Source organism: Columba livia, chromosome W, assembly GCF_036013475.1.
Source record: "Columba livia isolate bColLiv1 breed racing homer chromosome W, bColLiv1.pat.W.v2, whole genome shotgun sequence".
NCBI lineage: Eukaryota > Metazoa > Chordata > Aves > Columbiformes > Columbidae > Columba > Columba livia.
Window position 1 is genome coordinate 9,636,215 of NC_088641.1, and position 26,310 is coordinate 9,662,524.

Here is a 26,310-nt window from a genome sequence, read left to right on the forward strand (position 1 = left end):
AAAACAAAACTTTCTTAGCTGAACGGTTTACTAATATAATCTGTAATTTATCTTTGGGAAAAGTAAACTGTATGTGAATCAAGGGGTGGAACGTAGTGATCCTGACCAGGAGACCATTGTATATTGAGGAGTTAGTGATACACAGTACAGTTAAACTGAATAGGCCCAGGTCTGTACTGTGCTGCGCCGCACCATACTACACATACAGCACAGCCTTCAGGTCTGTGCTGTGCTGCACAAATCCCTTGGCCGCAGGATAAACTTAGCCAGCACATTGTAACAGAGGAGCCTGCAGGCAGCTCCCACTTGGTACTGGTGATTACGCCACCTGCATGGCCTTGCCTTTATCTAACAGTGCAGCAAGAAGTTCTCATGAGAACACAGTTTCTGTTTTGACAGTAGAAATGATGAATACATTTGTTTTCTTGCAAGAAAATCCTATAATAGCTTGAATAACAGTCTGTCCAGGGAGGTTGTGGAGTCTCCTTCTCTGGAGACATTCAAAACCCGTCTGGACGACTTCCTATGTAACCTCATCTAGGTGTTCCTGCTCCGGTGGGGGGATTGGACTAGATGATCTTTCAATGTCCCTTCCAATCCCTAATATTCTGTGATTCTGTGTGATTCTTTGAATGATGGAAAGGGGAGAACCTCTTCTATGGATGGGATCTGTCCAGCATGCTGTGTGTGGGTTGGAGGCCCATTCAATGCTAGCTACACCACTTAGGGTTCCCAGCATCTAAAGGGCCGTAAGAGTGGCTGTGCTGTTCTCTCCTTATAGTGTTAATTCTAATAAATATAATTTTAAATTACGTTTTACAGAGTCTGAGTGCCTTTTTTACTGGGATCATGTAATAAGTGATGGTCAAAATTTTTAATGTTGAACAAATCGAGTAGGATTCAATTGTATTATGCATATTATTGTAAGCAGTAACTGTGCTTGTGCGAGTTTGATTATGTTTTGTAGAACCTTGTAGTAGTAGTTAAAGACAATGCCATAAATAACAGGACTACCAGGTGGTGCCATAAATAACAGGACTACCGGATGGTGTCATAGATAACAGGACTCCCGGATGGTGCCACAGATAATAGGACTCCCAGATGGTGTTACAGATAACAAAGCGCTCGGATGTTGCAACAGATAACAAAAGTTCCAGAGGCGGAAATTCCCAGCACGTAAACGAACGCATAACGTATATAAGCACATACGAAAGGTTGATTTGGTGTGCCTGTTGGTGGAACTGAGCTTCCCCCGGTCACCCAGCGCTGTTTTGCCTAATTACCGCTTGCTAAATAAAATCGATTGATTGACGCAGAATCGATTTATTGGCTCTTATTTATAACAAATTTTGGTGCCGTGACTCGGATTAAGGATCTCTGGGAGGGACTCTTAAACTTCAGGGAGGCGCCCCGTCCCGTTTTCAGACGGCCCTGGAGTGGACAGAGGATTGCCCTGAAACCTTAACCTCCGAACCCTAAATTTAGGTAATTAGGCAAAAGAATTGAACCCCTTAAACCTTTGTGCACGAAGAACCGGACGAAGACCCCAGGGAGGGTAAGTATAGAAAGCGATTCCGTTCGGTTGGGGTGGGTATCCTGGAGTGTACATGAACGAGACGCCCCCCCCGGCTTGGGGAGGAAGCGAAGTGAGTGTGGACCCTGCCATAAGGCAGGGCGGGACTCTCTAGTAGTGCGGTTCTCATAGCCCGCGAGGGCGTGAGCCACGAACGAGGGGTGCGTGTGTGTGTGTGAAAAGAAGACACTCCGGAAGATGGGACAGAAGAAGGGCAAGCCTTCTGATCTCATGGGGAAGGGACCCACAGAGAGGTTGCCAGATATTCCCCGAGAATCCTCATTGGGCCTTGTGTTCACTGGGAAGGGACCCACGGAGAGGTCTAGCACGCGAAACAAAAATAGGGAAAAGATGGTTTACTATTGCATGCATGGCTGGGGAAACCAGCAGATTAGACCAGATCATTTATTTTGGCCAATTTTTGGGTCATATGAGAATTGGATTTGTCAGGCCCTAAATCTTTACCAACGGCACCAACAAGGGCCGGGTGCTGACATTAAGTGGCCCCAGCAGCGCCCTAACTGGGATAATCAAAACCCGGAACACAGGGGCCATATGGGAGATCTCCGCACTATAATCGTCCAAGGGATTAAGGAATCTGTCCCTCAGGGGCAGAACATAAATAAAGCCTTTAAAGAACAACAAAAGAAAGATGAGACTCCCACAGAATGGCTAGAAAGACTAAGAAAGAGCTTGCAGCTTTATTACGGTATAGACCCTATGACACCGGTCAGGCAAGCTCTTTTAAAAACACAGTTTGTGGCGAAGTCATGGCCGGATATTAAAAAAAAAAAAAAAAAAAAAAAAAGTTAGAAAAATTGGAAAATTGGCAAGAGAAAGGGTTGGATGAGTTGCTAAGGGAAGCACAGAAGGTTTATGTGAGAAGGGAGGAAGAGACTCAGAAGAGGCAAGCTAAAATTTTAGTAGCGGCAGTTCGAGAGGTACAGAGGATGGCTCCACAGAAGGGAGGGCCACCACGCATAGGTGGGAATGGGCCACCTCAGGGAAGTCAAGTCGGACTGAAGGATTTGAAGGAAATCGAATATTTTTACTGTCAGAGGAAGGGACATATGCGAAGGAGCTGTAGGAAACGTATACAGGATGAGAAAATGTATTATGCTGAGTAGGGGTGTCAGGGGCTCTATCTGCTGGGGACTCCTAAAACAACAGAGCCCTTGATAAAATTAAAGTTAGGTCCCCAGTGCCAGGAAATGGAATTCCTGGTAGATTCGGGGGCAGAAAGATCTATTGTCCAAACTGTGCCCCGGGGATGTGCTCCATCTTCGGAGAAAATAGAAGTAATAGGAGCAAAAGGAGACCCCTTTTCTGTACTAGTAATTAAAGGGGTAGAAATAGAATCCCCATCCCGAATAGGGATAGGGTCCCTTTTATTAGTGCCTGAAGCTGAATATAACCTATTAGGAAGGGATTTAATGGTCAAATTGGGAATTAGTTTAGAAATAAAAGATCGGGAATTGAAAGTAAAACTATACCAAGGTAAGAGAGGATTTAGAAGAAGAAGAGGAGTTTTTATGTGGATCATCACGGGTAGTGGATGGGAAAAGGAAGTCAGGATACGCTATAATAGATGGAAACAGCTGGACAACTAAGGAGTCAGGTCCCCTTAACTCAGGATGGTCAGCGCAGGCTTGTGAGCTGTTCGCAGTATTGAGGGTATTACAGTTGTTAAAAGATAAGAGAGGAACAATATTTACAGATTCTAAATATGCATATGGGGTGGTTCACACGTTCGGAAAAATTTGGGAAGAGAGGGGACTGATGAATTCTCAGGGTAAAGGATTAATACATGAGACCTTAATAACGCAAACTTTGGAGGCATTAAGAGGGCCCAAACAAATTGCGGTAGTTTATGTAAAGGGCCATCGGAAGGGAACCTCCGCGCAAATAAGAGGGAATAATTTAGCAGATGAGGAAGCTAAGAAAGCTGCATTGCTGGTAATAAAAGAAATGGGCAGCTGGAATCAGCAGTTTCCAAAAAGTGTTAGAATGGAAGAATCCTTTTTGCACTCTTTTCTTAATATTAAGGACATTCTTAAAACTAGTTAACACGTCAGTGTATTAGTTTTTAAACTTCAAGGTATTTTCGGGAGCTTTTACTTAATAAGAATAAAACTTTGTTATTGTGCAATATTTGTTCATTAGTTTAAAAATTGTCACCTTTAAGAGTTGGTCCCATATAAATGTATCTTCTGTCAGGGAGTTTTAAATACCAGATTTCTTTTTTGTTACATTGTATTTTGAAATCTGTTTTCCTATGTGCTTGTACTCTGTGCCTTCAGCTTGTGCACTTTGCAACTTTATAGACCATATTTTGTTACTGCAAAATGTGTTCTTGAGTCAAAACTTGACGTGAACAAACATGCTGCAAAGTTGCACTTTTCTCTTGCTTTAATGGGAGGTGAATCTGAAAAAAAGTCAAACCTATCACCGTCCCTAATCGTGACTTGGAAGTTTGCCCCCTTTTATTTTACATGTGTTTTAGTGTTCAGTGTGGGGACCAACTCTCATAGAACCCCTTTCATTGACTTTTCAGTAGCTTCCATAATCGCAATAGATTGAGGTGTGAATTCCAGACTGAATAAGATACTAAGATGTGTTTGATGCTGTGCTATGCAGAAATATTTGGGGCAAATTCTTGGGTTTTGTAGGTCTGCAAAGTGCATCTCTGGCAGCACGAACCAGACTTGCAGTTGGTTGATCAGTGAACAGTGGCACCTGTCTAAGGTCACTTTGTGGCTCCTGTGCCGTTTCTCCTGTCCAGGGGACCGAGCAGAGTGGGGGGGGAGGTGTTGTCCCTGCCACATATGTTCTTTGTTTTTTTTTTTTTCTTCCTGCGTTGTGTGGTGAAGTCCCGCGGGCCCTTTTGTGTTTGTGTGGCTTCGTAAGAACTGTTAAAGCGAGGTCTGGTGGTCTAGAGACCACCTTTAGATATAGCAATACATCGTATCAAACCAGGAAATCAAGTACTCATAAAAACATGGAGGGAATCATCGCTAACCCGTCCTGGGAGGGACCTTTCCTTGTTTTACTCACCACAGATATCACAGTCTGCACCGTGGAAAGAGGATGGACACACGCTAGTCGAGTAAAAGGTCCTATACTGCACACAGACTGGGAAGTCACTGGGAAACTGTATGAGTTGAAGCTGACCTTCAAGAGGAAACAGACACGTGACGCATAGCCCTGGATACTAGGCTTTTTATGGACAATTGTAAGGAATTACATAAGTCGCACATTGCATGTCCTGTATGTAAGCAATGCAATCCGTGGGTATGTCGTGTGTGTCACGGGTGCGGGATACAGCAGTGAAAAAAAGTTTCCTTATGTTGAACGATGGTGTAATGAGTGTTGGGAAAAAAAACCTTAGATACCATTAGGATATTAATAATCACTGATAAGTCCAGACATTTGGGAAATAACCAAGAGGAAGTGTAAGAAGCGTTTTGGTAAGAAAAGATACAGGAAGTGTTCCAAACCCTGTGAGGATTCGGGACAGTGGCCAAACCCTTGTATTTGAAAATAGCCCTATTGGGTTCAATATTGGAAAGTGGGTTGTGACAGAACAAGGAGAGAATTCAGGAGGCAGTCCCCTGAAGACTACAACTGCTGCCGAGAAGATAACTTATCCGGCTACTCTGAAGCAACAGAGTAGGCCCAGGGCAAGGCAGAGGGGTATCCTTGTGGGGATTGGCAAGTGCCTCCGAAGACTTCTAAAATAAAGCAGCTCCTTAAGCAGAACAACCCTCAACAAAATGAACCTCCACTGGCTGATTTTCAGCCAGCCAGGGGCCGGGTTGCTCTCCCTAATCCTCCTTACCTTACCGGTAATAATAGCAATAAAGCAGGGGAGTTCTCACCAACCTTTTAAATGGACCCTCTATCGATGGGAGGACCAAACGATAATACAACAACAGACCACATCAGGGTCACCTTCTTTTACTGTAACCTTATGCCAATTAGTTCAGATTGAGCCATGCCTTAACAAAATGGGGTTTTATATGTGCCCCAGCACAGGGCCCTCGTATTGTAATACTCCAGGACACTATTACTGCTCTTACTGGGGGTGTGAAATGATTGCCTCAAGCTGGCCAATTCCTCCGGCAAATACTGATAAGTTCTTAAAGGTTGGATGGGGACCTGTAGGATGCATTCCTCCTTCGAACCAAGGCCGCCGACTAAAACTCGGTTATCCTCGCAACCGAAACGAGCGGGACAGTGATGGCGAGTATGAATATATATTCCTTAACATAACAAACCCTGAACATAGTGGATGGTTTGTTAGAAAAACCTGGGGAATGCGATATTATCGACCGGGTGCTGATAGAGGAAGCATGTTTCTCATAAAGAAAGAAGAAGTTAAACCTACCCCTCTAGGTAGGGAGACAAAGACAGTAGAGAAGGAGAATATAATAGTAATAGAGGAAACTGTCACTGAAGCCTTGAAATCTCTGAATATTGAAGCCCCGGAATCTTTGAATCCTCTATGGGGAATTATTCTGGCTGCTTATCAAACTCTAAACTATACTCAACCCAACTTAACCATGGGTTGCTGGTTGTGTTATAATGTTAATCCACCCTTTTATGAAGCTATACGGGATAATCGTCGGTATACCATAAACAAGGAGTCTATGCCTATTCAATGTCCCTGGGAAAAGCAGAAAAGAGGGATAACTATGCAACATGTAACTGGAATAGGGACTTGTACAGGTAAAGTACCAAATTCCAAGAGACCACTTTGTGGGAATATCATACCAAGCCTTAATAAAACCACAGGATATATTATTCCCCCGAATAGAACAAAATGGATATGTTCCAGGACGGGACTTACTCCATGTGTGTCTTTAAAAGTGTTTAACAGTTCCCGAGAGTATTGCATGTCAGTTACTATCATTCCAAGGATATTATATCATCAAGAAGATGTGATGTATCCTAAATCGATTTATTGGACTAGTTAAAAACCGTGTAGAGCGGGTACACCTTATGCTGCTACAGAAACATGGAACTGATGAAGAAGCTGAAATGACCTTACTAGCCCGAAAAGCGGTAACTCGATTTGATCAACAAATAAATGAGTAAAAAAAAAAAAAAAGGGGGGAATTGTAATAAGTGATGGTCAAAATTTTTAATGTTGAACAAATCGAGTAGGATTCAATTGTATTATGCATATTATTGTAAGCAGTAACTGTGCTTGTGCGAGTTTGATTATGTTTTGTAGAACCTTGTAGTAGTAGTTAAAGACAATGCCATAAATAACAGGACTACCAGGTGGTGCCATAAATAACAGGACTACCGGATGGTGTCATAGATAACAGGACTCCCGGATGGTGCCACAGATAATAGGACTCCCAGATGGTGTTACAGATAACAAAGCGCTCGGATGTTGCAACAGATAACAAAAGTTCCAGAGGCGGAAATTCCCAGCACGTAAACGAACGCATAACGTATATAAGCACATACGAAAGGTTGATTTGGTGTGCCTGTTGGTGGAACTGAGCTTCCCCCGGTCACCCAGCGCTGTTTTGCCTAATTACCGCTTGCTAAATAAAATCGATTGATTGACGCAGAATCGATTTATTGGCTCTTATTTATAACAATCATAACAGACCAGCACCTCCTGGTGCAAAACACTGATGTATCAGAGATACAGTATATAAGAAAGAGTACAGAAATAGCACTGAAATTGCTCAGGAGGACATCAGTTTGCAATAAGCTGATCGGAGCCAGCCCAGCGAGAGCCGGAGCCGGCGGGGTTCAGCCGACCACGAGGTTCAGCCGAGATCAGGAAGCTCAGAGGGAAACGTACAGGGACAGCGTGATTCCCATCGAGCCCCAATCCCTGCAGACCCGGCAGCCATTGCGAGAGAGCGGCTGACGTGGCGGGGGGCGTTCCCACGGTGACGGCGACCACACCCCCTCCGCTTGCCTTGAAAAATCCTTTGGGATTAGTTGCTGCCCACCAGGTGAAGGGAGGAGCAACCAGCTTGTGTAGCGGGTGAGTGAGTACCACCCACACTGTGCCGCAGCAGCAGGTGTGGTAGCTTGTGTAGCAGGGTGCAGAGAGCACTTGTCGCTTGTCAGCCCCTCTAACTTATTGCCAGCATCCCAGAGTGCTGACGACCATGATCGCCTCCAGGAGGAGAGCTTGTCTCAAACAGACTGTGGCAACGCAGACTGAGGAAGTTCTGTCCCGAACGGTGGCTGTTCAGGTCTCCGGCTGCAGGGAGTGCCAGAGCCTGCTGCTGCTGGGGGATGGAGGCCAGCTCTCCACCTGTGTGGGGTGTGAGCAGGTGCAAGATCTGTTCGACATGGTTGTGAAACTTAAGGAGGAGGTTAGGACGCTGAGGACCATCAGGGAGTGCGAAAGGGAGATCGACTGGTGGAGTAACACCCTGACGTGCCAGTCGGAAAGGTCCCAGGGAGGTACCCCCCAAAAGGAGATGGACCTCCTGCCCTCTCGGACAGAGATGGAAGTCCTGAGATGGCCCTGCCCTTGTTGCTGTCGGGCAGAGGTAGGGGACCTAAAAGACAAGGAGGGTTGGAAGTGTATTCTGGTTCGGCGTCACGGGCAGCCCCCCTCCCTGCCTGCTTTGTCTCCCCAGGTGCCCCTCCGTAATAGGTTTGAGGCCCTGGATCTTGAAGAAGAGGTAGGTGAGGAGGTGGTGCCAAGCCTGCCTACAAGATCACATAGGAAGAGGCGGTTGACTTCACAACTTAAGACTGCCTCTGATAAGAAAGAGAGAAGGGTGCTTGTAATAGGAAATTCCCTTCTGAAAGGAACAGAGGGCCCAATATGCAGGGTTGACCCTCATCTTAGGGAAGTTTGTAGTCTACCTGGAGCCCGGATCAAGGATATTGCTAGAGAGCTCCCCAAACTGGTGCACCCGACAGACTACTACCCGCTGCTGGTCTTCCAGACAGATGGGGAGGAAGCTGCTTCCCGTAGTCTGAGGGGAATGAAGAACGACTTCAAGGTCTTGGGAAGGATGGTGAAAGACTCAGGGGCTCAAGTGATCTTCTCTTCACTCCTTCCGTCTTCAAGGGACGATGTGGGATGGAATAGGAAAACTCAGTCTCTTAATGGTTGGCTCCAAGACTGGTGCTACAGGCAGGGCTTTGGATTTTTTGATAATGGTTGGTTTTATAAGTCACCAGTCTGGACAGTGTCACGTGGGAAAGGTTTATCTCGCAGGGGCAAAAGGATGCTGGGGCAGGAATTAGCTGGGCTCATTTGGAGAGCTTTAAACTAGGCTCGAAGGGGGATGGGGTTGTAGCTGGGCTTGTCCCAGTGGGGCAGCATTCTAAAACTGATGAGGACTGGGTGGCCTCCTGTGCCCCTAGGGAGAAATTGGTGTGCTCTGCTCGCTCCCTGAAATGCCTGTACACCAATGCGCGCAGCATGGGGAATAAGCAGGAGGAGTTAGAATCCTATGTTCGGTCGGGAGATTATGATCTGGTGGCAATTACGGAAACATGGTGGGACATTTCACATGACTAGAATGTGGTCATGGATGGCTATGTCCTTTTCAGGAGAGACAGGCCAGCCAGGCGTGGTGGTGGAGTTGCTCTCTATGTGAGAGCAACTACAATGTACTAAATTCTGCCCAGGAGTGGATGAGGAGCGAGTTGAGAGTGTATGGATCAGGATCAAGGGGCAGGCTGGCAGGGGTGACGCTGTTGTGGGCGTCTGTTACAGGCCACCAGATCAGGCTGAGGAAGTTGATGAGGCTTTCTATGGGCAGCTGAGAGTGGCCTCACAGTCACAGGCCCTGGTTGTTGTGGGGGATTTTATCTTCCCTGATGTTTGCTGGAAGGACCATTCAGCCAGCCAGCCACAGTCCAGGAGGTTCCTCCAGTGCATTGATGATAACTTCCTCATGCAGATGGTGGAGGAGCCAACTAGGAGAGGTGCACTGCTGGATCTCATCCTCACTAACAAGGAGGGTCTGGTTGAAGCAGTAAAGGTTGAGGGCTGCCTGGGTTGCAGTGACCACGAGATGGTGGAGTTCAGCATCTTGTGTGGCAGGAACAGAATAGCAAGTAGAATTGCAACCCTGGACTTGAGCAGGGCTAACTTTGGCCTTTTCAAGCAATTGCTGGGGGAAATCCCATGGGCAAGGCTGCTTAAAGGAAAAGGGGCCCAAGATAGCTGGATTGCATTCAGAGATTGCTTCTTCCACGCTCAGGATCAGAGCATCCCCACACGTAGGAAGTCAAGGAAGGGAGCCAGGAGGCCTGCGTGGTTGAATAGGGATCTGTTGGGTATGCTCAAGCAGAAGAGGAGAGTTTACAGGTTGTTCAAGCAGGGGCTGGCCACTTGGGAAGAATATAAGGCTGCTGTTAGAGGATGTAGGAAGGCAGCTAGGATAGTCAAGGCCTCCTTAGAATTACAGCTAGCGAGAGGGGTCAAGGACAGCAAAAAGAACTTTTTCAAATACATAGCAGATAAAACTAATACCAGAGGCAATGTAGGCCCACTGATGAATGGGGTGGGTGCCCTGGTGGCAGAAGATACAGAGAAGGCAGAATTACTGAATGCCTTCTTTGTCTCTGTCTACTCTGCCGGAGGCTGTCCTGGGGAGCCCTGTACCCCTGAGACCCCGGATGAAGCCAGGTCAATGGAGGAGTTTGCTTTAGTTGATGAGGACTGGGTTAGGGAGCAATTAAAAATAGTCTGGACATCCATAAATCCATGGGTCCAGACGGGATGCATCCGCGGGTGCTGAGGGAGCTGGCTGAAGTCATTGCTGGACCGCTCTCCATCATCTTTGCCAAGTCTTGGGAAACCGGAGAGGTGCCCGAGGATTGGAGGAAAGCAAATGTCTCTCCAGTCTTCAAAAAGGGCAAGAAGGAGGACCCGGGTAATTATAGACCGGTCAACCTCACCTCTGTCCCTGGGAAGGTAATGCAACAGCTTATCCTTGGTGCCATCTCAAGGCATATCAAGGATAAGAGGGTTATTAGGGGCAGTCAGCATGGCTTCACCAAGGGTAAGTCATGCTTGACCAAACTCATACCTTTTATGAGAATGCAACAAGGTGGAGGGATGATGGCAGAGCAGTGGATGTGGTCTACCTTGACTTCAGTAAAGCCTTTGACACAGTCTCCCACAGCATCCTCACAGCTAAGTTGAGGAGGTGTGGTCTAGACAATAGAGTAGTGAGGTGGGTTGCAAACTGGCTTAAGGAGAGAAGCCAGAGAGTGGTAGTCAATGGTGCGGAGTCTAGTTGGAGGCCAGTATCTAGTGGAGTGCCTCAGGGGTCAGTACTGCGGCCAATATTATTCAATATATTCATTAACAATTTAGACGAGGGAATAGAGTGTACTATCAGCAAGTTTGCTGATGACACTAAGCTGGGAGGTGTGGCTGACACACCAGAAGGCTGTGCTGCCATCCAGCGGGACCTGGACAGGCTGGAGAGTTGGGCGGGGAATAACCTAATGAAATTTAACAAGGGAAAGTGTAGAGTCCTGCATCTGGGCAGGAACAACCCCAGGTTCCAGTATAGGTTGGGAAATTACATATTAGAGAGCAGTGTAGAGGAAAGGGACCTGGGGGTCCTGGTGGACAACAGGATGACCATGAGCCAGCACTGTGCCCGTGTGGCCAGGAAGGCCAATGGCATCCTGGGGTGTATTAGAAGGGGGGTGGTTAGTAGATCGAGAGAGGTCCTCCTTCCCCTCTACTCCGCCCTGGTGAGACCACATCTGGAATATTGTGTCCCGTTCTGGGCCCCTCGGTTCAAGAAGGACAGGGAACTGCTGGAGAGGGTCCAGCGTAGGGCAACGAAGATGATTAAGGGAGTGGAGCACCTCCCTTATGAAGAAAGGCTGAGGGAGCTGGGTCTCTTTAGTTTGGAGAAGAGGAGACTAAGGGGGGACCTCATTAATGTTTATAGATATATAAAGGGTGAGTGCCATGAGGATGGAGCCAGGCTCTTCTCGGTGGCAAACAATGATAGGACAAGGGGTAATGGGATCAAGCTGGAACACAAGAGGTTCCACTTAAATTTGAGAAAAAACTTCTTCTCAGTAAGGGTGACAGAGCACTGGAACAGGCTGCCCAGGGAGGTTGTGGAGTCTCCTTCTCTGGAGACATTCAAAACCCGCCTGGACATGTTCCTGTGTGACCTCACCTATGCGTTCCTGCTCCAGCAGGGGGATTGGACTAGATGATCTTTTGAGGTCCCTTCCAATCCCAAACATACTGTGAAGTGTGCATTATTTCACTAACTTCCTTGTTGCTTCTTTCATCATTGACTAGGAAGCCTGGTAAAGGCTGAGGGACTTGCGTATGACCAGAAGATGAGAAGGGAGGTGTTAAGGAAGTTTATTTTCCCTAGGTTTCCCGATGTGGAGACTCAGGCATGGATTCCAGAAATTCTTCTTAAGTAAATTATTTATTTGCAAGATCTAGCATAGGGCAGCTCGAGCTGGGTGCCTCCTGAAGAGGGACCTTGAATAAAGATATCCTCATGCAATCATATGCTTACAATCTAGCTTCCTGCCCCTCGTGCATCAATTCAGGCCAATTGTAAAATTAGACTCTGGGATCTCCCCGTTCTTCATTGGGTCCCTTCATTTTCATCAGGCAGGCCGTTTCTTATCTCTGCGGGTAGTTGTTTTTCCAACCAGACTAGATGTCAATCACAGTCCTGTCCTTCAGTTGTCATTTTGCACCTGCAGTTGGGAAGAAAAATAAGTTCTTGGAAATAACCGAAACATTCTGCTGTTTTGTCTTCTTTTAGATGCTCTTATCCCTTCCTTTACTTATCTCCTTATCTTCTGAGGCCTTTTTTGCTTAACGAGGCTGAAAGTTCAAACGTTCACAGCTTGCAGTCTAAGCAGACTTACTTATGCTAACAAATTGTATATAAGCAATTTCTAAACAAGTTGTATAAGAAGCAGTATACCAAATAATTCAGTCAGCTAAGGCAGTCTATTACCTAACAGAGGAGAGGAGAGACTGTCTATACAGAGCAATGCATGGTAAGACTGAAAGACACGCATGTAGGAATGTATTAATGTCTGACATTCCAAGTGACTAGGATGTTGGTTAAGGAGAGCAGTACTGACAAAGAAACAGACAGAATTTATTGAAAATGTTGAAGCAATCCTGGTCATCCAAGCTCAGCAAATTTTGTAATAATGTTTTCAGTATTAAAACAAGTAATAAAAATGTAAATTGAGAAAAGTGAAAAGCGAGGATAGAAAGGATTTGACTTAAACCACTTCTGATTTTCTGGTTAGGATGTCTCACTTTTTGTTCCCCAAGTATGGTGTCAACTGCTACTAGACACAACTCTATGGTTTCCTGATAGGACCTAGGTCTTGTCCAGTACGGTAGATGGAGCAGTGTGTTCCTGGAACAAATTTGCTACTTTCAAATTCAGTACAAACCCCGTAAGTTTTTGAGCCAATGCAGACCTATAAAGTAAACAACTACTATAAGAAAATTTGACCTTTATTATCCAGAAAACTTAGGCTAGTGAAATAACAGAATGCACTAGCAGCGACACAATGTTCTGAGAATGCTGGGCCTGATCAATCACTTCTTTATTCCCATTTTAATTTGATGACATTCTTCTGAAATATCTGGGCTTTAGCAGTTGTTTCTGGGAGGCTTTCGTTCCATCTTCTCTGTTCAGGGTGAGCAGAAACTCTGTACATAAAGTGAGCAATATTAAGGTATGCAGGCAGGTGATTCAGCCCTAGCCTGAGGTTCAGCTAACTCAACAGGACATGGAAAAATAACATGACATGAGAAATTGCTGAATGTGACAGATAACAGTGTGAGAAGTTTGCTGCCTACCAGGAACTCGCATTCATGATGTCACTGAGAGGCTGCCGAGACTGGCGAACCCTATATATCATCATCCGCTACTACTAATGACCCTCAGGATCATCGAGTCCAATCATAACCTAACTCTAGCACTAAACCATGGCCCTAAGAACCTTGTCTAAATGCCTTTTAAACACCTCCAGGGATGGTGACTCCACCACTTCCCTGGGCAGCCTGTTCCAATGCCTGACAACCCTTTTCATGAAGATTTTTTTCCTAATACCCAAACTAAACCTCCCCTGGAACAACTCGAGGCCATTTCCTCTTATCCTATCACTTGCTACTTGGAAGAAGAGACCAACACCTTCCATGCTACAACCTCTGGCCCTAGAATTGAGTCCTGAGGAACACGGCTGGTGAGTGGTCATGGGAGGGCATGGGAACAGAAATTAGCCTTGAAGATATTAAGGCCTACCCGTGTGAAAGATGGGAGTAAAGGAGTATCTGGAGATGTTAAGGATGTGCCTGTGAGAGAGAAGGGAGTAAAAGAGTAACATTGATGACAGCAAAAATAGCCAATGAGATGTTACTGCTGTAACTTGTAACCAATAGTGAAGAGACACATGAATTGGTAGAACTGTATAAAAACACACTTGTGGCAATAAATGGCATCTACTACTTTCATCCTGGAAGAACTTGGTCTATGTCGTTTGTCTGTCTCAACCGCAACACATATGCATTACAATTTTTGAAAGTTTTGACATATGATACATCTATACTAAAAAATAATTGATTATGTTAGTTATAAGTATTTAGTTTCTTACTTACAATACACCTATTAATTATTAGTTAAATACAAACTGAGCACTCTGCTTCTAAACAATGTATCACTTAAACTTCTGTCTCCCTCTTGTCATGCAGAAGGGTCTAAAACATTAAAAATGTCCCCTCGTTTTGCAGGTCATCAGAAAGCATTTATCTCATGTCAATTGGTATCCATGTCAATAGGTATGTCTTTTATAACTTAATCACATTGTACATTAATTTGGCAGCTTCTCTTCATAAGGTTTGCTTTGCTCTTCCTAATTAATGAAGGTTTCTGAATGAACATTAATAAATGCATCTGCTGATTTAAAAAACTAACAGTGGGTGACAGGGGAAAAAAAATAATCTCATTTCTTAAGTACATCTAAAAGAACACAAATCCATTAAGATCAGGTCATCAAATGCAATATAAAATGCTTTATACCCATGGCACTTATGAACATGATTGATTGTTAGCATGGTATGAGGCATGTTTTCTAAAAGCAGGCCTTAGGGTAATAAGCGTGTTCAGTTTTGCAAAACAAATTGCTAACATTAACCATGCCAAATGTACAAGCGTTTTCAGGTGTTTGAATTGACAATGGTATTTGAGGTTTCAAAATGGCAAAGGGACTTAACTACATAACTTCCATTAGTTTCAAGATAGTTGAATGGCTAGATGCCCTAGTTAACTTTATAATTTTTTTTCTTTTAAATTACAACTTAATACTAACTAGTAGTTGATCTCAAAGTAGTTTTCCTTGCAGATGTTTCAAATCAACAAGGGAAGATATGTCTAACCTTCCGTTCAACTACTTTTCTTCTCCCCGGTTGCATTTGCCTATTTATGCAAATAAGCAAAATACTAATGATAGTTTTTTAAGCATGATGATGTTCCTAAGAAAGAAAGCAAGGGCTGTTTGAGTTTATTTAGCAAGGCTCTTAATTTGGGAAAATGCATACATGCTGCTTTATTGAGAAACACAGCTACTGAAAGAAAGATCTGGCAATGAAACAAGTAAGGAACTGAAATGGTTTATAAACTCTATTTAGTCCAAATCAGCAACATGGGCAACAATAGTGTGCTGTGTTTTCATCATCAATTGCATATATTAACACATGCACATACAAAACTGTCGAGAGTTAAGATTGCGGGGTGACAATAAAACCCTGGAAGATGTATTGTTAACCCCCTCTCCCCCCCCACTTCCCCCTTTTTGCCCCTCCCTCTCCCCCCTTCCCACTAAGGAGAGGCGATTGGGAGGAAAAGAAGGACAGAGAGAAGAGAGTTGGAAAAAATTAAAGATGTTTTACTAATGCTACTAATAAGAATAGAGAAAATAATACAAAATATGCAAAACCAATCTTGAAAGTCTCAGCAACTGCAGAGCCGGCACCCAAAGTCCTGGATTGGACTCGGCAGCCAACCGGAGCTGGATTCAGTCTCTCACTAGGCCTCAGTTCGCAGGGACGACTAGCAAGGTCCTCTCCTAATGTCGGCCATAAGGAACAAAGGGAAAAAGCAAAGGGAAAAAGGGCCGAGATCCTCGTGATCTCCCACTTTTATATGAAGTATTCACGTGAATGGAATGTTATACACAGTTGGTCAGTTTCTTGGTCACTTGTTTCTCGTCGCCCCTCTCGCGAGATGTCCATCTGTGCTTATCAATAAGTTTGCATTCCATTGCTAGGTTTACCAAAACATGTGTCTGGTTCTCCAGGAAAATGCAGTTAATATGAAGGCTTTAGCTGACAGGCAAAATTCACTGAAAGAGAAACTTGTTTTTAACAAAACCAGGACAAAAACAAATTACCCTTTGTGGAGAATGAATTAAGTAAATATAATTTTTAGCATAATTTGTACTAGTCAATTTAATTCACTCAAACATAAAAAGGGGGTTGTGCACTGAATATTCCTGAGATGTTTTAATATCCTTAAAATAAATATTGAGCGAGCAGTTGATAGAAAAACATGTCTTCTGTATCACAAATGCTGTTTTAAAACAATAATTTAAGTGCCTAATAAATATTTACTACCCAGAGATTAAACTCCTAATGTAATTTTCTTTCTAAAAAATTCATTGTAAAATCTATGCAGGTAGCAAGTATTGATGAGAACAGAACACAAGTGGGTAAGCCAAAGGTGCACTATCCCTCTGTATTTAGGTTAGCATCGGTGTGGTCTCACCTTGAGTACTGTGTGCAGATCTAGGCCTCACAATTTAAAAAGAATGTTAAGGTACTTAAATGCATCCAGGAGAGGGCAACAAGGCTGATGAAAGGGCTGGAAGGAATGTCCTTGGAGTTCATTCAGCAGATTTTTCCACATTATGTTTTTGATTTTCTGGCAGGCTGCTATTTGAGTCCCCAAGAGTGTGGAACCCTTTTTTATTTTGGAAATATAGGACCCATACCTTTCCCACAGCCTGACTTGAAATGCCAAACAGGTAAGTAACTATGGATAAAATAATCTCACTACTCTGCTGTTCCGAGGCACTGCTCCTTCAAGACACAGAGGGTTTCCAAAGCATTTCACCACCCTCTTCAAACCTTGTTCTCACTATACGCTAATGCCCAATGCTCAAACACCTAACATCTACTATTTTGACACCACCTTGCCTCTTTGTTTTTTCAGTGGCCACAAAGAAAGTCTGATTTCAGACAAATTAATTTGCATTATGAGTAGACACCCATCATTGTTCAACCTTAAAAAACTCTCATCGGATTATGAAAGTCCCTCCACCATGAGCATTCTTTAGTTGCCATCAGCTTGGATTTGATTTATCTGTTGAGAGTTTTGATTTCCTTAGATTTCCTTCCATTTGACTGGACAGCCAGCAAGGTTTAATATTCTTTAGTTATTAGGAACAGAAAAATAGCATAGAATAGCATAGAATAGCATAGAATAGCATAGAATAGCATAGAATAGCATAGAATAGAATAGAATAGAATAGTTCAGTTGGAAGGGACCTACAATGATCATCTAATCCAACTGCCTGACCACTTCAGGGCTGACAAAAAGTTAAAGCATATTATTGAGGGTGTTGCCCAAATACCTTTTAAACACTGACAGGCGTGGGACATTGAACACCTCTCTAGAAAGCCTGTTCCAGTGTTTGACCAACCTCTTGGTAAAGAAGTTTTTCCTAATGTCAAGTCTGAACTTCCCCTGACACAGCTTTGAACCATTCCCATACGTCCTGTCACTGGATACCAGGGAGAAGAGATCAGCACCTCCCTCTTCACTTCCCCTCCTCAGGAAGCTGTAGAGAGCAAAGAGGTCACCCCTCAGTCTCCTTTTCTCCAAACTAGACAAACCCAGAGTCTTTAGCTACTCCTCATAGGACATGCCTTTGAGCCCTTTCACCAGCCTTGTTGCCCTCCTCTCAATGCATTCAAGTACCTTGACATTCTTCTTAAATTGTGGGGCCCAGAACTGCAGACAATACTCAAGGAGAGGCCACATTGGTGCTAACCTAAATACAGAGGGATAATCACCTATTTTGATTGGCGGTCTATACTGTGTTTAATGCATCCCAGGATGCTGTTTGCCCTCTTGGCTGCCAGGGCACACTGCTGACTCCTATTGAGCCTGCTGTCAACCAACTGCCAACTGTCAACCTAAAATCCAGAAAAACTACATCCACCACCTTCCCTTCATCCACTAGGTGGGTGACCTTATTATTGAAGGATATCAAATTAGTTAGACAAGACTTTCTCTTTGTGAGCCCATGTTGACTGTGCCTAATGATTGCATTGTCCTACAACTGTCTTTCAGTAGCACCCAGTATGATCTTTTCCATAATTTTCCCAGGTACTGAGGCTAGACTAACAGGTCTGTATCTTCCTGGGTGTTCCCTCATGTCCTTCTTGTAAATTGGAATAACACTGGTGAGCTTCCAGTCAGCAGGGACCTCCCCAGACTCCCAAGACCTTTGTCAGATGATCACGAGGGGCCCTGCTGTAACATCCGCTGACTCCTTCAGTACTCTGGGGTGAATCGCATCAGCCCCTATGGACTTATGAACGTTCGTCTGGTACAGCTGGTCCCTTACAATTTCATTGTCCATAAATGGAAAGTCACCGTATCCACGCTTGTGGTCCCCTGCCTCAGAGGACTGGGCAGCCCAAGGTCCATCAGTATTATTAAAGATTGAGACAAAAAAGCATTGAATGCCTCTGCTTTTTCTTCATCCCTAGTAGTCAGGTGACCATCTTCAACAACTAATGGCCCAATGTTTTCCTTAGACCTCCTCTTGCTATTCACATACTTAAAACAGCCTTTCCTGTTTTCTGACACAACACTCGTGAGTTTCAACTCTAGTTGAGCTTTGGCCTTTGCTGTGGTTTAAACCAAGCTAGCAATATAACCATGTTGGCTCTTGCTCACTCTCCCACCACTACCCCAAAATAGGGGAAAGAATCAAAAGGGAAGGGAGAAATTCATGGACTGAGATAAACGCAGTTTAATAAAATAACAAAATAACACTAATATACTAGTACTAATAATTACATATATAAAATGGAAATAGAATATAAAATAAAAGATACTCAATGCAACTCCTCATGAACTCTGTCCGCACCAAGCAGCCAGTCCCTGGAAGCAGCACTCTGGTCCCAAACAGACGATCCCAGAGAGAGAAGAGAGAAAAAGGCAGAAAGGCTCAGAGGCCTCTGCAAAACGGCAGGATGGCAAAAGGCCAAACTAAAGAAACTCCCAAACAGAACTCCACCAAAACGGAGCAGAACCTGAACAGGTCTTCGTCCCTGTCTGTCCCACTCCTCGGTGGAAGATCCCAACTCTCCTTAAATATGAAGCGTGATGCTAATGGTATGGAATATTCTTATTGATCAGTCTGGATGTCAGTCAAGCTCTGCCCCATCTACACCTCCCTTCCTAGCTGCCTCACACCTGGAGGCAGAGAGCTCAAAGTAGTCTCACTCAGGCTGTCATTTATGGAATAAAGTGGTTGGCTCATAGTCAAATTGCATACAGTGGGAAAAGTTTGCACAAGACTCCTTGCATCCACAACTTATCAGTGTTCAGTGTGTCCCTGTCATGGTTTAACTCGAACTAGCAATACAACAATGATAGCCGCTCACTCCCCCCCCCCTCCCCCCAACAGGGGAGAGAATCAAAAGAGAAGGGAGAAACACAGTTTAATAAACAGAGTTTAATAAAATAACAAAACACTAATACACTACTAGAGTACTAGTAAATATATATACATATAATTGAAATAAGATAAAGTAATAAAAGATACTCAAGGCAATTCCTCATGAACTCCATCCACACCGAGCAGCCAGTCCCAGGAAGCAGCACCTGGTCCCAAACAGCCAATCCCAAAGAGAGAAAAGAGGAAAAAAGGCAGAAAGGCTCAGAGGCCTCTGCAAAATGGCAGAAGGACGAACTAAACGTCCCAAACCAAGCTCCTCCGGCTCTGACAAAAAGAGCGAAGAAGAAGGTACGAAAGAAAGAGAGCGCACGAGAGAGTGAGAGAGCGCCCGAGAGACCGGAAGATCCCAACTCTCCTTAAATATGAAGCATGATGCTAATGGGATGGAATACTCTTATTGATCAGTCTGGATGTCAGTCAAGGTCTGCCCCATCTCTGCCCCCCTTCCTCGATGCCTCACACCTGTGGGCAGAGCGCTCAGAGTGTCCTTGGCTCTCAGACCAGAGCAATTAAAAACGTTAGCTCTGTGCTGGGGTGTTATCTCTTGTTCTCAAACTAAGTCCAAATAATGAGCATGCTAGCTATGAAAAAGTAAGGCTTCTAACTGCATGAAGAAAATTAACTCATTTTCAGTCAAACCAGCAGAGCCCTTCTGCTTCCTTGTGGGTTTCCTAAAAAGAGTTCTTGGCCCAGCTACAGCTCAGGTCTTTACCTCCTTTGAAGCCTGTACTTAACTGCTGCTGGTTTGGCTGGGGAAGGGGGTCGAGTGCACCTGTCACAATGGGCTGCAGGGGGACAGCCTGCGTCACCATGGTCTTTACCATGGGCTACAAGGGAATCTCTTCTCTAGTACCCGGAGCACCTCCTCGCCCTCTGCCTTCACTGACCTTTGTGCCTGCAGAGATGTTTCTCTCACTTTTCTCATGCATCTCTCACACAATTACTGCACGGTGTTTTTTTGACCTTCATTAAATACGTTATCACAGATTTGCCTCCAGAATTGCTGATTGGCTCAGCTTTGGTCAATGGTGGGTTCATTTTGGAGATAGCTGGAACTGGTTTTATTTTCTGATTTTATTTTCAATTCTCTTTTTTTAAGGAATCTAAGGGACCTGCTATCTTTTAGGGGAGGATCAGAAAACTACCATATGTGATACGCATGGGATTTTTGACTGTAGATAAAAACGTATTAACTGAATGTTCCTTCTAAAATTATCAGTAAAACAAAAGTGAATAATATTGACACAAATAGTTTCCTTCAGGCATCAGAGTTCACAAAGGCTGTGTCTGTTTCATGCTATGTGCTGGTACAGGTTGAACTCATTTCACTAGCTAAATTCATTAGGTACTTCTAAGGCTTTCTTCATAGTCATAAAGATTATACTTTTTTCAGTGCTACTAGGATTCAGATTCTGGTGCACAAGTCTTCTGCAAATCCTATGTTGTCACCTATCAGTCAGTCTCAAGTATTTAGAAAGACAGGAAACAGTTACAGGTAATATCAAAAGAAAAACTATGAGAAGTGTGAAATATACAGATACTTTTAACTTTTTTCCTCTTGTGGAGAAATCAGATAGGTTAGATGTTTCATCACAATCCAAATTCTAACATATAACGCTACTATTAAAACAAGATACAAAACCGTGAGTGCTAATAGGAGAACAATATGATGCAGAATTTTGTTAAAGACTCCAGTAGCAGTCAGTGACCATCCAAAAAACGTCCCACCACTTGTGTTCTCTGTCTTTTGTCACTCATTCCAGCATGCGGTGTATTTCTTCTGCATCATGATGGATGGTAACCAAAGTTTTTGTCCATTTTCTTTGACTTGTCGCTGCAGTCGATGTAAGAGTCCCTTCACCAGGGTGAGATCCATTCTGATGGGGGTAGGCAGAAGATCATTGATCATCGTGTAGTTAGATTGTAGCAGCTGAGGAGCTGTAACTGGAGCTGAGTAACTAAAATTGCATCCTATGATCTTAGTGAAATTACAAACACAAAGATTAGAATGATTACTGGTAGCTACTGTAACATTGTCCACAAGTATAAAATCACGGACATCTCTCATACATGCACATCCTTTCCCAACATATACAAGTATGGTTTCAGGATTTTCATGAGGATGTATCTCAAAATGGCAAACATTTTGTCCTGTGTCAAGACAAATGTCCTGAGCTTTAATGGTATTACTTTCACAGATGAATCCTTGTTGTTCTCACACAATGCATGCATCAACATCAGTGGTTTGCCATTTATTTCCCTTCTGTCGAGCCCATACTCTATGCTCTGTTGGATGGAGTACCGCTCCATTGTGATTCAATCCTAATGCATTGATTTGGTATATCATTATATACCAAAGTATTATATATGGTTAGGACGAATGCTGTGATGGCACTGTTGAAGGGGTCATAGGTGAAATTGACCCAATACCACCAGGACTGGAATTTCTTCTCAAATTCAATTGCGTTATCCCAAATTACCTTCTGAATTTTGGTGGGTAAGGTGCCTTCTTCATCATCCCTTATGATGGCTGCTGCCATTGATTGTATTCACAATTGAGCTTGGATACAACTAAGAGCCAAAGAAATATTACTTTGGGCCACCTCAAGTGCATTTACAATCAACTGGTAATCTTTTTTGTCAAATTCTTCCCACTGAGGTAATGTATCAGTTAAAAGCCATTGGTTGGTCCCCAATGCTAAAAGAGAAGACCGTAGTGGATGATTCAATTTATTTAGATCACTAGTCTCTGTGACTAGTTTTTTTGCAAGTACCTCAGCATCTATAGTGTTTAAGACTCTCAGTCCTGTTCCTAGGATACCAGTCACATCTCTCTTTAGTTGTTTGAGAGAGGTGAGAGTTCATGCATGCAGCCATGCTGACCATTCTGTGTATGATGTATTCAGGAATGGTGAGTAAGTAGGTTTGATCATGAAGATGTCAATTTGCATTGATAATTCTACTTGTTTGAGGGACCAGCATCTGCTGTTGACCTGTATTTTTTACTGCATACGGTCCAATTTCAGATAATTGTGGGGTCAGCATCTTTTCTTTTAGTGGAGTCATGGTAGGTGCTACCATGGTGGAAGACCACAGTGGCTAAGTTTAATTTACCACTGCCATTGATGAAATGTGGCCTCATACTTCTGGTATAGGCAATGTGAGTGTGGGACTATAGCTATCCTGGGTTCCCTTGGCAGCCAGTCAAGGGAAAACGGATGGTTAAGGTAAACAATAACACCACAAATCCAATTTGTTGGTCTATCATCTCGTTGATATTGGCTAATCCATCTGTCCACGTGTGGTTCCTTCAGGATTCCTGTGAATACAAAAAGAAAATATATGCTTAGTTGGGCATACAACCGGCAGGATTATTTAAAAAGATGGTGTGATCCACTGGGTGCTGATCCAGTGTATTTTCCCTGAACAATCTTTAGCTTCCCATGCATAGGGATTTTTGGGTGTCATTAGTACCATTGGTACTGTTCCAGTCTGAGGCATTTTCACCAGTACTGGTTGCCCAGTGTAGAATCCCTGTAGGGTATTCTCCTGGCTTAATATGAACCTTCGGGGTAACTGAAGTAACAGATGCACAGAAGGCTACTCATTTTGGGGTAGCTATCTGTTGTTCAGTTGGTAGATGGCATTGGGCAATTGTAGATGCCACCCAGATTGTATATACTTTAATATTACTCTCGGGGATTGGCATGATTTCATTAATGTCTTCCAAATATGCGTACCACTTGTGAACTGTGGGTTTCTGAGCAAGGTCAGCAGGTGGTGGTGTACCCTCTCAGCCATCTTTGGAACTGCAGCAGGTAGAGGTGCGGTGTTAGTGTTTAACTGATGATAATCTACTATGAAACGCCACTGCCCAGTCAGTTTTTTATTGGCCAAACTGGTGAATGAGCTCTTTTCATAATGCCTCTGTTTTCTAATTCTGTCACCACCCTGTCAATCTCATTTGCCACAGCTGTTTCTTTAGAAATAATTGACATTTATGCCCTGGTATTGGTAAGAAAGTCTGCTAAAACTTTTTGAGGTCCAATAGGAATTGCTATGGCAGGTTCGGAGCTTTTACCAGAAAGCCATTGAACTGCAAGCACGCGCCAAGTGGAGGGGGTCACTGCTCCACTTGGGTGCTGAAGTTTTATTGCTGAGTGTGGGAACGGCAGGATGTACGGCTCCAGCCACCTGGATGATAAAGGAAGATCAATACTAACATGACCATCTGGATGAAAAATACTGACATGCACTTAGTCAAACATAAAGGGTCTTGGACAGGTTATACAGAAGTATGTTTTTTATGAGCGTAAGGAGCGATAGCCCAGGCCGGTGAGAATGATATCTCAGGCCAGAAAACCGCCCCGTATGTATGATGTGTGAATGTTGGGCCTGAGCATGTGAATGAGTGGATCGGAACACTGCCCACAAGACATGCTTGGGAACGTGACTGAAAACAGTCACAAGATGAGTCTGATGTGTTTGGAATAATATTTTTTTGAAAAAACATCCTGTCTAACCTCTTGGTCCAGACCTATATTTGTAAACCTATAAATTGAGAACTGTTAAAAAAGAAAGCTCAGCTCAGCTAAGCTCAGCTCTGCCTGGCTCTGCTCTCGCTGCTGACAAGAACTCTGAGTCTGTGCATCTCTTTATCTGTCATTCTCATCGCCGCAAATGGTGCCCTGTGTGAGTGTCTGACCCCTGTGAGGCTCTTAATCGAGCAGTGTCTGTGGCGGCGACCACGCAATCCAACGGGTGAGTCAATTTTTGTGGCCACAAATCCCTGGGTGTAACGGGGATAGCAACCCTCGTTGAACGAGTGAGTTGCGGGATTGCGTTACTAATGGGACAAGCTGCTTCCCCTGTATATAAGCTGTATCTGCGAGTTTTACAGCACATATTACATGCTTCTGTGTATTGCCTTTCTGAAAATCAAGCAGCTTGTCAGGAATGTGAGTTAATTATTTTATTGCTTGTTGTTACAGTTGTTTCTTTGTCGTGTTGTTTGTGTAAGCATGCTGTAAGTCTTCTCCTCCCACTTCTCCCACTTGCGCTGCAAGCTGCTCCATGCTTCCCCCTCCTCCCTCCCTCTTCTCAAGGTTTTTACTTAAGAGGTGGGGTTGGGAACATCTGTTTTCAGTCATGTTCCTAAGAAAACAGTATTGGGAGGTGTTTTAAAACATAGGAAAGCACTTGGAAATATGAAGAATTAGGATCTTGTGAAATATTGCAATCAATGGTGGCTGCTGTATAAGTTAGATGATTGGGAAAAGTGGCTGCAGAATAGAACCTTGAAGTATAATACTTTGTTGCAATTAATGTTGTTTTTAAAGTGAGAAGAGCAAGACAAAAATAAATCTCTGCAAGAGATCATTAAATCATTGCAGACAGATTTACAGGTGGAACAGTTTGAACTTCAACAAGCTGAGAGAGAATTAACTGATAACAAACAAGTCACAGAAACCTTGCAGAACAGTCTGCAAGATGCTTTTCACTATTAGCCTGTTTTCTTTGTAGGTATCTGTTTAAACGTATTGAAGCTTTATAAGTCTTTGCCTGTTATATGGTACAGGAAGTTCACAGACTGTTAAATCATGAGAATTCATGGACTCAAAATGTACGTTTTGTGATGATACAAAAAACCATGAGTAATTTAGCTCTTTACTGCATGAATGTGGTGGTAAGATGTTGTGTGTGATAGCTGTTACTTTTCTTTCTAGCATGCTAGCTTTATTCCAGCATCCAGACTTGCACAACTCTGTGATAGGCTGTGTACTAAATTGGGCTCTTTTGTATGCACTGTCACCATTTACTGCAGGGCGACAATAAACCATGGCAGATGCTCTCTGTTAACTCCCCACCCTCCCCACTAAGGAAAGGTAATAGGAGGAACAGGGAGAGAGACTTGCAAGTTGGAAAAAGTTAAAAATGCTTTATTAATGCTACTAATAAATAGAGAAAATAAAACAAAATATACAAAACCAACCTTGAATTTCCCGGGGTAGCGCAGCGTTGTACGCGGCAGAGCTGGTGTTGCTCTGGCGGCAGCAGAGCAGACACCCGGAAGTCCTGGGCTGGACTCTGCAGCAAACCGGAACTGGATTCAGTGTGTCACTAGGCCTCAGTTCGCAGGGACGACTCGCAGGGTCCTTCCCAGATGCCGGCCATAGTCGAAGATGGGAAAAAAAGGGCCGAGACCCTCATGATCTCCCATTTTATAAGAAGTATCACGTGAATGGGATGGAATACTCAGTTGGTCAGTTTTAGTCACCTGTTCAGTTCGCTCGTCCTTGCCCCTCTCACGGGACGTGCATCCTCATCAGTGACCTTGCATTCCATTGCTATGCATACCGAAACATGTATCCAACTTCAGAAAAGTGCAGTTACTAAGAACTTAGTTAAAAGAAAAATTCACTAAAACAAACTTGTCTTGTTTTTAACAAAACCAGGACATGCATACAGGGTAAAGAATCAGCACACAGACCTATGAGTATCTCAACCCTTGGCACCGTGCCAAGAAAATTGAATCTGTGTCACAGCAGTAAGAACATCAATATCTCCAAATTTTACCCCTTTTTAGTACCAAATTTTAGTGTTTTTGAGCCCCACATTGGGCACCAATAGATCACCACCGGAGCGAGCAGTGTCTGAAAAAACATGCAGCCAAATTCAGAAAAGTGCAGTTACCTAGAAGAACTTAGCTGAAAGGAAAATTCACTGAAAGAGAAACTGGTCTTGTTTTTAACAAAACCAGGACATGCACACAGGGTAAAGAATCCTGTTGTGGGATAACAGTTGTAGCACCCCAGATGAGACACTAATAAAAGCCTTGCCCAGTCCAGCTTACTAAAAAACAACAAGGACCTATTTTGTCTGGGAGACCCAGCGGTATCTCTACCTCCTGAGCAGCAAGCGGCTCAAAGGTGCAATGCTATAATCGAGATATTGTC

At 43.8% G+C, this 26,310-nt stretch overlaps 2 long non-coding RNA genes across 2 annotated transcripts; one reads left to right on the forward strand and one right to left on the reverse strand.

Moving 5' to 3' along the window:
- The first annotated feature begins 1,220 nt into the window (after positions 1-1,220).
- LOC135577101 (uncharacterized) lies at positions 1,221-7,160 on the forward strand. The gene is made up of 2 exons (XR_010468694.1): positions 1,221-1,555; positions 4,633-7,160. It is a non-coding gene; the product is annotated as an uncharacterized LOC135577101 (long non-coding RNA).
- A 13,717-nt stretch (positions 7,161-20,877) lies between these two features.
- LOC135577102 (uncharacterized) lies at positions 20,878-25,872 on the reverse strand. Its single transcript, XR_010468695.1, has 2 exons — positions 25,347-25,872; positions 20,878-22,673 (listed from the first exon to the last, which is right to left on the reverse strand). It is a non-coding gene; the product is annotated as an uncharacterized LOC135577102 (long non-coding RNA).
- Between the last annotated feature and the right edge of the window lie 438 nt (positions 25,873-26,310).